The sequence below is a fragment of the Zingiber officinale genome, chromosome 11A, assembly GCF_018446385.1.
Source record: "Zingiber officinale cultivar Zhangliang chromosome 11A, Zo_v1.1, whole genome shotgun sequence".
Taxonomy (NCBI): domain Eukaryota; kingdom Viridiplantae; phylum Streptophyta; class Magnoliopsida; order Zingiberales; family Zingiberaceae; genus Zingiber; species Zingiber officinale.
Genome location: NC_056006.1, coordinates 5,967,523 through 5,981,173, shown reverse-complemented (window position 1 = coordinate 5,981,173; position 13,651 = coordinate 5,967,523).

The window sequence follows — 13,651 nt, the reverse complement described above, 5'->3', positions numbered from 1 at the left end:
CCACTAGGTTAGATCAATAGATTGAAGGTTAATTATAATTTTAGAGGGATTGAGATTGAAGTTGAAGGAATGAGAGAGAGATTTTGCAAGGAGTTGAATTTATAAGGCAGTGTGTCAGTTAGGATTCTCATAATTAAGCTTAATTTCCTATATAAAGCAATAGAACTTTTGTTACTAATTATGGGTCCAGTCAACCTTGTTATTATTATATAGTAGTTGTTGTTGTATTGCGGTAGATTTCGATCCAACTGTCTTTACTACTCTTCTGGTTATTGTTGCTTTATTTATCATAAGGATGCATTCATTTTGAAAATTGATTGTAATTTCCTTGATAGCTCAATCCATTTGAATTATGTGTCAATGTGATAAATTTAACTTTCTATAACATGCAGTTATTTCAATCCGGTACGTGTCGCATGCTGCACAATTTCAAATTGTTAAAAGTTAACATATCGATCGACGACACACATGCATCGCACACTGCAATTAAATGCATTTACAACTTACGATTGAGTGTTGTAGACGCTTTATTAGGTTCGTTGTAAATCAACAACATGTTATAATCACACACTGTTGATGATACATTGCAAAAAGTTAAATTTGTTATTGTGTGTGCTGATTCATGTCATGCTCAATAGATTGTGCCTAGAGTGATGTATAGGTCTTGACATAATGACTTACAAACTCTCTGTTTATTTGGAGGTGCAATGAGAGAAAAGATAGATGGTGATTTTTATTCCCTAGTTATCTATTATAAAATAATGACCTGATGAATTATAAAATCAATTTATATATCAATTTCTAGATAATATTTAATCTATCCAAAATTAGTTAGAATGAGTTTTCCCTCCTATAGCATCATCACTCGCGGCCGCAACCATTTTTCTCTCCTTTCCTTCCTTTTTTTTTTTCTTCTTTTCCTTTCCCCTGTTTACTTGGAAGGGTAAAAATAAAAATTGAAAGAAAAAATAATTATCATGGAAAATTTTCTCTATTTTTTTTTTATTTGAAAATAAACATGTTTATATATACAATATACATACCCTAGAAATTACTCGTATCTAGGACTGATGTATATGTAGTTGCACCAATCCATTTAATTTTTCTAACGGATTCACCTTAAAGGTGACCAATTCGATCCCACAAAAAATTTTATTGGTCATCAAAGTAAATCTGAAAATGCAAGTGTTTTTGTCATTCCACTAGAGGAAAATATCTTACAATACGTCGTAGTTGAGAATTGAATCATGGATACTTGAGAGCAACTAGAATATCGTTGATGCAATATCATAGTTTAGGATAATTTACTTGCTGCCATGGGTGGCTTCCATTGTGGCTGCAAGCGACGTCACTATTAGAACACGGGCAAATAGCGACCAAATTAGCGACAGAATATAAATTCGGTTGCTAATTTAAGATGAAATAAATATCTCATCTCTAATTCAGTTTTTAAAATAGTGACCGAATTAAATTTTTACTATTAATTAGCAATGGAATTAATTTTTCATTCCTACGGAATTAATGTTTCATCGTTAAAATAGCAACTAATCAAAGTCGTTAAACTATAAACCGAATTAAATGTTCGTCTCTATTTTAGCCATGGAATTAAATATTCTTCACTATTTTAGTATCAGACTTAAATGTCATAATTATTAGAGACAGAATTAAATTACTGAAATAGAACCCTAAACACATTCTCCAAAATCCGTCCCCGGCCCATTTCACTTTCCCAATCTCATGTGATTCCCATCTGTCAATCTCTTATTATGCAATTTCCTTTTTCGACATCTTCTTCCTCTGACTATCTCCTTCCGTCGATCATCACGTTATGCTTCTCTCCCCTCTCACCTCGTGCCACAGGATGTTGCATTTGTTGCATTCCTCTTCCTCCGACAGTCTCCTTTCATTGACCTCGATCATGGTCGCAAGCAGCCTTGCTCATAGCTATGAGCAAGATTACGAGTTTGCTCATTAGGCAGGAGGGTACGAGGCATGGGAGCAAGAGGGCGAAGAAGGCAAAAGAAAAAAAACAAATAAAGCAAAGATACATAACAGTACTATATGCTCTTCACTCACAATTTCCTCTTAGGATATCACTATTCTAGATTATATATATAGCTCACAATTTCACTTTTTATAGGCCTCATCATTTTATATATCTACATTACGTATTTCCATGTGATTTTATATATCTATCATGTATCTGGACCTGAATTTTACTCGGGCGCTCATGAGCGCAATCCGCTATGGCATTCGGGGCGTTAAATGGTAATGTGTAATTGATTAGCATGAAGTATTAATTGTGTTTATGTTTCTTAGGAGTCAAACTTCAGTAGTTTTAAGTTTGACTATTAATGAGGAAAGATCAAAAGTTAGAGAAGCAGCTTTGAATCTTCTCAATATGTCCTTTCCTTTTCCTTATGTCTCCAACAAATTTGGTATTAGAGCATTTTTTAAAATTAATTGCTCTACCAAATTTAAACTCTATTTTCTCATACATAACAAGTCAAATTCTAGTTTTCAATGATTTTTCTAGTTATTATTTAAAATAAGTGAGAATCAGTTTTCCCGCCTCCTACACCATCTTCACTCACAGCCGCAACCATTTTCCTCTCCTTTCCTTCCTCTTTATCTTCTTTTTCGTACCCATTTTACTTGGAAGGGTAAAAATAAAAATTGAAAAAAAAAATAATTATCATGGAAATTTTTTCTATTTATTTTTTTATTAGTAAATGAACATGTTTATATATGCAATATGTAGGATCCTTAGCGACCAATTAGAGGGAGATGAATAGTCCTGCTAAAAAATGAACACCATTTCTCGATCTTTATAAGCTTTTATTAAGAAAGACTTGTATAAAAAGAATTAAAAAGCTAAAAGAAAGAGGCACAGAAAGAGTTACTTGGTTTGTAATCAATGAATTGCTAATCCAAGGAAATTAAAACTCACTAAAGTCTTCTTTGGATAGAGAAACCTCTTACAGCAGTCAAAGCTCATAACTACAAAGATAAACTCAATTAGAATTGATTACAAGTGTCGGACTAAATCCACCTGCAGGATTTAACATGGCAATTCTTATGAGCTCCTCTTGGGGACATTCTCAACCTAGATAACTAGGGCATAGATTCCTTCTATAATCAACAACACACACTATAAGTAATATCATTTCCCAACTTATCGGGTATATTGATTTATCGAGCTAAACCTCACCCTTTGATAAGTCAAAGAAATAAATATTAAATATATGTGCTTGCTATTATATTAGGATTAAGAGCACACACTTCCATAATAACTAAGGTTTAGTTCTTTTACTAAGTACAAAAAGAATATACCTAAATGGTCCTACTTAATACACTTAAAGTGTTTCAGTATAATTTATTAGTCAAGATAAACTAATACTTAATTACACTACGACTATTCTGATAGTTTGTTCCTTTCTATCTTAGTCGCGAGCAACTGTTTATAATTTATAGAGAACCGACAACATAATCTTCTGAGTGTGACACCACACTCTATGTTGTCTACTATATAAATTAATTGAACAATTACATTTAATAAATAAATACAGATATTGACCAATGTGATTCTTTTATTTCAACAAATAAATGTTTACAAAAGCTAGGCTTTTAGTATACACTCTAACACGGAGAGTTCCAGTCGCTAGTCCCCTGCCATCCACGAGGACGTTTATTGGTCTTTTGTTATGTTTCTTATTGCACTATCTGGACTTGTATTAGTTTACTTTATAGATATTATCAATGAGTTTTATTTGGATTTGTTTTACTATATGCCTACCTAGACGGCAGAAGAGGTGAGTGGATTTATTCCATCGGATTTGTGCTTTATGGGTGTAGTGGAGTAGGAAATATGTTTTGAGCTTTATGGGTGTAGTTAAGTAGAGTTGGTTTTTAGTCTTCTTATCATTGCTTTAGTTGTTCACTATTAAACTGCGTGGATGTTTGGATGTGTGTTATGTTTTATTATTATTATTGTTCTGGCCGTGTTGGCCGATGTATATGTGGCCAAGAGGGCATTGTAGGAAGTTTCAGATTGTCACCCGTACAGGGAAGGTGCTGTCAAAATTTCTTCGGACAGGGACTCCTCCAGGGCGTGACAACCCTAATATAAGACATAAAAGATTTAGAAGAGACAATATCTATGCAATCAGCTTAACCAGCTCTTTACTTAAGTGTCACTTGACATAAAAAGCAAAAAACTTGGCTATGGCATAGAAGACTATTTCACACTCACTTTAGAAACCTCACCAAACTAAATGGCTTAGTTAGATGACTACCAAAACTATCCAACTTAGACTCAATAATTTGTAATGTTTGTCAATAAATCTGTCAATGAAATCAAACTCAAATAGACTAAATCAACTCACAAACCAACTAATCAAACTCAATTCAATTTAACACTTGAATTATTACACTTAAATTTATTCAATTCACATGGGATTAAATCTGTCAATGAAATCCTATATTGTATAATAATAATTTATGATTACTCAATATTTACGTAGGTAAAATTCTTAAAAAACAAAGATGAAACATTTAGTGATTTTTTGTAAACAAACTAAAAATGGAAAAAATTTAATGATGGAGAATTAAAAAATCATAGGTTTACAAAATTTTACTTAGAAAATAGCTATCACCAAGAATTCTCACGTCCTAATACACCTCAATAAAATGAAATAGTTGAAAGAAAAAATAGAACCTTTCAAGAAGCCTTTAGGACAATGCTTAATGAATACCAACTACCAAAATATTTCTGGGCAAAAGTTGTTAGTACATCATGCTCTGTACAAAATAGAGCAATAATAAATAAGAAACATAATAAAACCTTATTTGAAATTTAATATAATAAAATACCTAATATCAAACATTGTAAAGTATTTGGGTGTTTAGTCTACATATTAAATTCAAGAGAATGTTTAGGAAAATATACCTCAAAAGTCAAAAATAGAATTTTTGTAGGATACTTACTAAATAGTAGAGGGTATAGAGTATATAATAAAAAAACTATAAGAATTGAAGAAACAACAAATGTAAAATTTGATTAAAAAAATCTAAGTCTAAGGAAACTAACTCAAATCAAACTCAACCTCAACCGATTGACTTTGTTAGAGCTAGCATTGATCTAGGGGGAGCAAGTGAAAACCTAAATCAAATAGATGAACATGAAGATGAATAAAATCAACCATACGAAAATGAACAAACACAAATTAAATTTAGAACAATAAGGGTTAGATCAGACCACCCAATCAAATAAATAATTGGTGACCCGAACCTAAGAGTTCAAACTAGATTGTCATTTAGAAACCTAAGTCAAATATTTTAAATTTTTAAAATTGAACCCAAAATAGTAGAAGAATCGTTACTTGATCTAGACTGGATTATTGTCATACAAGAAGAACTTACCCATTTTGTTAGAAATGAAGTCTCAGATTTAGTAGCATTACCCAAACATAAAAAGGTCATAGTACATTGATCAAGTTAAGTAGTTATTTTGCGCAAATATCTAATTGGTAATATTACTTAACTTGACTAATCAAGTGAAAACTATGATATGCTATATATCTATCTAGTAAATAAAGGTTAGACATTTAAGGACCAATTTTAGATGAGTATTTTTTTTAACAACTTAATTAAATTTATAATAACTCAATTAACAATTCGAATGGGAGAATAAAAAATATTAGTTTATCAAAATAATATATTTTCTGAAAATGAGTATTCCTAGCCATAAGTCCCTTCGACACTTAGTTAGAGCTCCTAGTAACTAACAAGGGTAACTTAAGGGGGAATGCCGGGGAGTGTCAACATAAGGGGAAGAATTTGGTATTTGCATGGAAAATATTGCTTTAAAAATTACTTATTTTGAAAAATGTATTACAAAATACTTGTAAATTTTTATTTATTTGAAAAATTAGTGAAATATATAATTGCCAAAATTGTTTGACAAATTTTGTTTAAAGAGTATTGTTTTTAAAAATTATATTTCAAAAAGTGTTCAAAACTCATTTGAAAAATTTCTCTATTTTCAAAAATTGGTTGAAAAATATGTTTCCAAAAGTGGTTGACAAATGGTGTTTTCAAAAATTTGTTTAGAAAAATTATTATTGTAGAAAATATATTAGTTGCAAAATATATGCCTAAAAAATTTCTTTCAAAAGATTGCACTTTCTATTTGAAAAAAGTGTTTGTTTTCAAAAACTTATTTCAAAACATTACTTGAAAATTTATTTGAAGCCTTACTTAAAATCTTATTTCAAACTGTACTTGAACAAATTATTTAAAATCTTGTTTGAAAAACTTGGCTTGCAAAATCTATCTATTTTATTAAAAATAAAATTGCACTTGTTTCAAATCAACTTCAAAAATTTAACATGTTCTTGAGAAACTTGTTTGGAAAAGTTAAAAATTGATAAATAGAACAACTAAGTGCATTTTGTATTCTTAAACCATCTAAATTTTTCTATTATGTAAATGATTACATTTACTTGTGTTTAATGCGTTGCATTATTTATTTTATACTATCCTAACTCTATGTTGTAGAGTATTTTACTAACACTTTGATTCAGGGAAAAAGCTAGAGGAAGGCTATCTACAGTGGCGGATCCAGACAAACATTTAGAGGAGTGCTCAAAGAAGAGACTAAAAATAATTTTTACTATCAAATAAATATATCAAAAGATAAAAGTACTGAATTAAGAAAGTTAATGATACAGATATAAAAACATGTGCATACCAATAAAGTAATGTTTTGATACTTGAACTAGTACCAGATCCGGACATACAAACAAGAGGAGGCAACTGTATCCTACGAGTGTTCATCTGTTGAAAATGTTGTAAAATTTGTTCATTTTCAATTATGGCAATAAATATCCTTCTCGATGTATACTACTAAACTAGCATTCATCCACTCATCCCCCATCCTATTACGCAAATCAGTCTTGATAATTTTCATAGCAGAAAAAATTCTTTCAACAGAAGCAGTTGCAATTGGTAAAACCAGTGCTAAGTCGATCAAACAATAAACCAATGAAAAAACTGTATTATTGCCCGTTTCAACTATCTTTTTAGCAAGACTTCCCAAATCTTCAATCATAGAAAATTCACCTCGCACATTTTGAATGTAAGTCTCAAGTTGGTCCTCAAGAATTACACGATCGGTCAATGAAAAGTCCTCCGGATAAAGTTCAGTAAGGCGGAGTAACTTACCAATATTAAATTGAGAAAAAGAGTCCTTTGGATCTAAGCAAGCAATGCAAGTAAGTACCTCTGTACTTGATTCTGAAAACCGATTATTCATCTCTTGAACCATCATATCAAGAACCTAATATTGTAACAATAAAAAAATGAATAAAAACATTATTAGAAAATTAAAATTTAATAAAATATTTAGAAATAATACCTCACAAAAAATTTCAACACGATAGTGATGAAAATTAGTAATCATTTGTCCATTACGTCTGTTGCGACCACGAGTTCTCATATTTTCTTTCATATTCGGCATTGGAATCATATGGTTACTACAAAATTTATTAACGACATCCAAAAGATTCTCCCATCCTTCCTCTCTTAATTTTTGTAATCAAACTTTCATTTTCTTGATCAAACTGATAGCCAGTACAATGTTTTGATCCTTTTGTTATAAGGCAAGCGACAATTCATTTGTGATTCCCAATAAAGATTTCATCAAATGCATCACAAATACAAATTCATAACTCTCCATCTTATCAATCAAATTGGCGGTGATACCATTATTATCATCATTAGTGTCATCATCATACACATTTTCAAGCACTTGTAAAACAGAAGTCCACGTAGACATCAAACGGATAATAGTCATGTAATGTGAACCCCAACAAGCATCCCTTGGTCATTTTAAACTGATTTCCTGATTTTTTTTCCTTTACCACTAACAATATCTCCTTTCTCCAAACATTCTACAAGTTTATCATGTTTTAGTTGTCTAAACTTATCTTTTCTTTTGCATAAAGCACCAGTAATATTCACAATCATAGTAACATATTAGAAGAAATCACTCACAATTCGATTGCTTTTAGCAACTGCAACAACAACTAGTTGAAGTTGGTGAGCAAAACAATGGGCATACCTTGCAGATGAATTTTCCTTCAATATGAGAGCCTTCAATCCATTATACTCACCTTGCATATTTGAAGCTCCGTCGTATCCTTGACCTCACAATCTTGATAATGACAACTTATGTTTTGCAAACAATTCATCAATAGCCTTCTTCAAAGAAATAACAAAAGTATCAGACACATGTACAATAGCAAGAAATCTTTCAATAACACATCCATTTTTGTTCACGTATCTTAAAACAACTCTCATTTGCTCTTTGACTGAAATGTCTCAACACTCATCAACCATAAGAGAAAATATATTGTCTTTTATATCATTAAGAATGAAATTTATGACTTCAGCAGCACAAGCCCGTGTTAAATCCTTTTGAACTGTTGGAGATTTCATTTGATTGTTTCCAGGGGCATTTTCATTCATTGTCTTAGCAACCTCGTCATTTCTTTGGGTATACCACTCAATCAATTCAAGAAAGTTACCTTTATTTGAGGAACTCAATGACTCATCATGTCCATGGAAAGGCAAACCTTGTTTCAAAAGAAAGCGTGTAACATCCAAAGTTATCGTTAATCGAGTGTTATATACAACCTCCATTCCACGCCCCTGTGCTTGTAGCAAATGTGACACACTTTGTCATTGATTTTGAAAAGCCTCAAGTTGTGTTCTTGCATCATTGTGAGCACTAGCTACACCTAGAGCTGTCAGACGGGCCAACCCGTGGTGGGGCGGGTCAGCCCGTGGCGGGCCAACCATTTGGCTGGGCGGGGCGGGGCGGGCCAACCCGCCAACTTGGCGGGTTGGGAAATTTCCAACCCAACCCATTCTAAGACGGGTTGCAGGTTTGGTGGGTCAACCCGCGGGCCCATCAAAAATTTTTAAAAAAATTAAAAAATATTTCATATCTTCAACATTTTACTTTAAAAAAGTTTTCTACAATTAAATGAATACATAATCATGTATTTTAAATATAAATGAAGACAAACGAGTACTTATGTTGGAAGAAAAGTACTATTTTTATTTCAAAATTATAACAAAGAAAGATAATAAATTGACCTAAAACTTAGCTTACATGTGTTTTCCAACTCGCGGGCCAACCCAAGCCCGAGCGGGCCAACCCGCGCGGGTCGCGGGCCTAGGCGGGTCGGCCCACGACGGACTTGGGTTGATAAAATTCTAACCTAACCCGCTTAAATTGTTTGACGGGACGAGCCAACCCGACGGGCCCAACCCAAATTGACGACTCTAGCTACACCACCAACATGCGTATAAAATACTTCCATTGCTTTTCTCCAATTATGCATCCCCGAATTAGTAAATGCCTCATCTCCAACTCGACATCCTCTATGAGAATTTTTAAAGAGATAGCAGCAAAAACAAAAAGATGCATCTTTTGATATATTGTACTCTAACCATGAAAATTTTTTAAACCCAGCAACTTGGAAACTTCTATGCTCTTTACCAAATTATCTTTGGGGATAACTATGACCAAATGGTTGACAAGGTCCTCTAATCAAATATTCTCTTCGAATATGATTTCTAATTGAAACATCAAATTTATTTATTGGTTTGTGTAGCCCTGGGTCACTAACAACATCATCCTGGTTGAATTCAACACGAGAATATTTTTTCTTACTATTTTCTTCCATAGAATTCTTAGAAGACTCAACACTTCGTTTTAAAAATTTCTCCATAACATATATCAATTCATCAAAATTAATGATTTATGCAATCAACATAACAATTGAGCACTACGAAGTATAAATCATGAAATTAGGAATAAGATGAAATAAGGAACAAGATTCACTTAAAATCGAAGGGATTTTACTTGTTGTGAAGGAACGGCGGCGGAGCACAGTGGTAGCGACGTCAACGGAACAGGCAAAGTGGTGAACAACACCAGTGTGAGGCATCGACGAAGTGAAAAGGCGACAAAGATGAGGGCAACAGCTTGAGGAGACTAGAGAGAGAGAAAAGATGAAATCTCTTAGCGATTAGGGTTTTTGGTTTGAAGAAGAAAGGGTGCTCGGCTTGTCTTTGGTTTGAAGAAGAAAGGGTGCTCGGCGGAAAAAGAAGTTCAGCTATTAGAAAAGGGTTAGGACAGGGATCGGGCAATGAGAAAGAGGAAACGTTATTTTTAATGTTACTTTTGAAAAAAAAAAGTCCAATAAATTTTAAAAATTACAAGTAGGTCCTTTATTTATTTTTTTTAAATAACCATTCCTTCACATTTTTTTTAGAATCAAGGGGGTGCGGAAGCACCCCCTCGCGCCCCCTTGCATCCGTCAGTGGCTGTCTAGGCGCCCGGACCTTGTCTAAGCAGCCGAACAAGGTGCGGTAGGAGGTGACTAGCTGAGGTGGCAATCGCTGTTTGGCTGACACACAGATTCGGGCGTCAGGAGGTGGATAAAATTTGCAAGATAAACTTTCAACGATGTGTAGCCATATCAGCACACTCCAAGCGCCCAGAGAGGAGCTCTAGGTGCCCAGAACAGCCTATATAAGCAACATCGACTAGCAACTTTAAAACACATATTCCTATGACTTTTATATTTGTGCGCTCCTCCGAAAAGGTCTTTGGGATATCGAAAAGATGCTCCAACAAACTTCACTAATGTCTTCCATTTTTTTTATTGTCGGTATACATTTATTTCCCATAGTTTGTACTTAATTTTGGTATCTATCATTCTTGATTATAGTGATTGCGCAACAAAAGCACTCGGTGAGTGCGGACCTTGGAATAGGAGTCGTTAAAGGCTCTGAACCAAGTAGAACTACTTGTGTTAACACTTTTTTTTTGATAAGTTAATTAATGTATTAATTAACCAATGGGTTGATTTATTGTTTATAGCTCCTTAGATATTCCGCATGCCTTTATATGTCATATTTAAGCTCAAGACTGACCTTTAACTTAAAGATGGTTAGGATGATCTATAATGAGGTGGGTAGTTCCTGCTTTGACCTCTTTAGTTCTTTGATAATGAGTATTTATTGTCATTTATTGATTAGACAACAATTATTACTTACCTTGACTCCACTTATTTGCTTCTTGAGTTGATACTTTATTGTTTGTCCTTATATTATTTAGTCTATTTAATATCCATGCAGTCTCGTTGTTATCCATGTCATTTATTTCTATTTATACTTGTGTCACTATGTTTGTGATATCATATTGTAGCTTGTAGAGTTTTACCTTTGGATGTGATTATTTCAACTGGTTTGGTTATTATGGTGTATATGCATTTACCTCTGGACTACCTACTAGACCAAATAGTGGTAGCGTGTATTGTCGCTCATAGTCCATAGCTAGGTATCTACACTTCCTGACTGCCCACTAGATAAGGTAGTGGTAGCGTGTATTGTCGCCCGCAGATAGTGACATTTATATGCCCTAATTGCCCATTGGACCATATGATAGTAGCATGTATTGTCACCCGTAGTCAGTAGCTGAGGAGCTATATAGTTACCTCGTCCTATCTACCCACTAAACCAGATGGTGGTAGCATGTATTGTCACCTGTAGATAGTGGACACCCTGACTGCCCACGAGACGGATTCGTGGTAGCATGTTGTTGCGTGCAGTCAAAACTTATTTTATGGTTGTTATATGCTTATTATGTGCTGAGTTTATGAAGGTGGTTTTTGGATGTACTATATGTACTTCATATTTATTGGCTATATCTGGTGGAACAGTTCAATGAAAAACTTCAGTGTTGGTTACAGTTTGTTTAGTAGATGATTTTATATCGATAAGTACTTTTGTAGTAAATATTATTATTACCTTAGACTGTATCCTTTGATCCTCTTATATATAGTATCATACACTATCTTCTTATGCTCACTGAGTGTTTTGTACTCACTACCTTTTATTTTTCTTTGAATCCCAGGTTAATAGATAGAGGATGTGTTGTGACACTCAGAGGACTTGGCTGCGAATCCCACTTGAGTTGGATTCATCCTTTGCAAGTCATTTGATTTGATTTTTCCATAGCCTTTGTTTATGATTAGATTTTCTAGTTGAATCTTTTAGTTTCATTATAATAGTTTAATTGTTTAGTTTGAATTTTCTAGTTGAATCTTTGAGTTTAATTATAATAGTTTAATTGTTTATTTAGTATGATTACTGTACATGCAAGCATATACACATCAATTGTTATGAGTTGTGATTTTATATTGCATTGATATTTAGTTTGCTTGATCTAAGTTCGATATCATATTTCTCATATTGTCAAACGGGGGTACCGTTCGGTTTGATGAACAAATATACTCTCGAGGCGTGACAATAGAATATGGTTATTTGACTTCTAGAAATTAATCAACATCATGAAGTTAGTGAACGTTGCATTTGTGGGAAAATGCATCGGCTTTCATTTCCAAAAACAAATTGGAGAGCTCAATTCCTTCTTGAGCTAGTGCATGTAGATATTTGTCATCCAACTAGTACTCCTTGTCTTAGCAACACGAGATATTTTCTTCTCTTGTTGATGATTTCAGTAGAATGATTTGGATTTATATTCTTGAGAAGAAATCTGAGACTTTCACCAAGTTTCTACAGTTTAAGTCACTTGTTGAAAAGCAAAGTGGTTGTGTTTTAAAGACCTTAAGAACAGATCACGAAGAAGAGTTCATTTACAAGCTTTTTCTCAATTATTACAAAGAATAGGGCATTCAAAGATATATTTCAATCAAATATACACCACAATAGAATTGGTCTTATCAAAAGGAAAAATAAAACAATTGTAGAAATGGATAGAAACATATTAAAAGTTAAAGGACTTACCAATAAATTCTACATTGAAGCGATAAATAATATTCTGCATATTCAAATTCATTCTCCTACAAAAATGGTTCAATATAAAACACACTAGTAAAATTTGATGATAGACTTCATGTAACGACCCACCTTCTACTAACTAAGCTGTAAGACCGTACCGTCACATTAATCTGTGTTAACTATTCCATGACCGTTACTAAATCTAGGTGCGGAAGCTGTACTAATTAAAATCTTGCTAAACTATTAACATTTCTTTACTCTATATGTGCTATGAGGTGTAATCTAAGCTATTCATATCATGTTTTACATCCCCCATGGTCAAGGAACTGAAATAAACGTTCCCTAGCTGTTATCAGACCTCCTAATCGATCCACGGATCGATTGGAATGGTCTAATCGATCCAAAGATCGATTCAGCATGCTACTGCATGCGGGACTTGAGTTGGATCGATCCAGTGATCAATCCAGCACGCTACTGTGCTCAGGGCAATATTCTGGATCGATCGGCGGATCGATCCAGTCTGGTCAATCGATCCAGCGATCGATCCCAGAGCTCTCTGTTCGCGACAGAAATTGCTGGATCGATCGATTCGTGGAACAAATTTCCCAATCGATCAGCTGATCGATTGGGAACCCCCAATCGATCCACCGATCGATTGGGGTTTCTGATTTTGCAGCTAAGCTCTGATTTCAGCACTGTTTCGTGCCTCAATCACATTACAAGTTCTAAAATGACTAGAAAACATTCTAATAACAATTAGCTAGCATTCTAA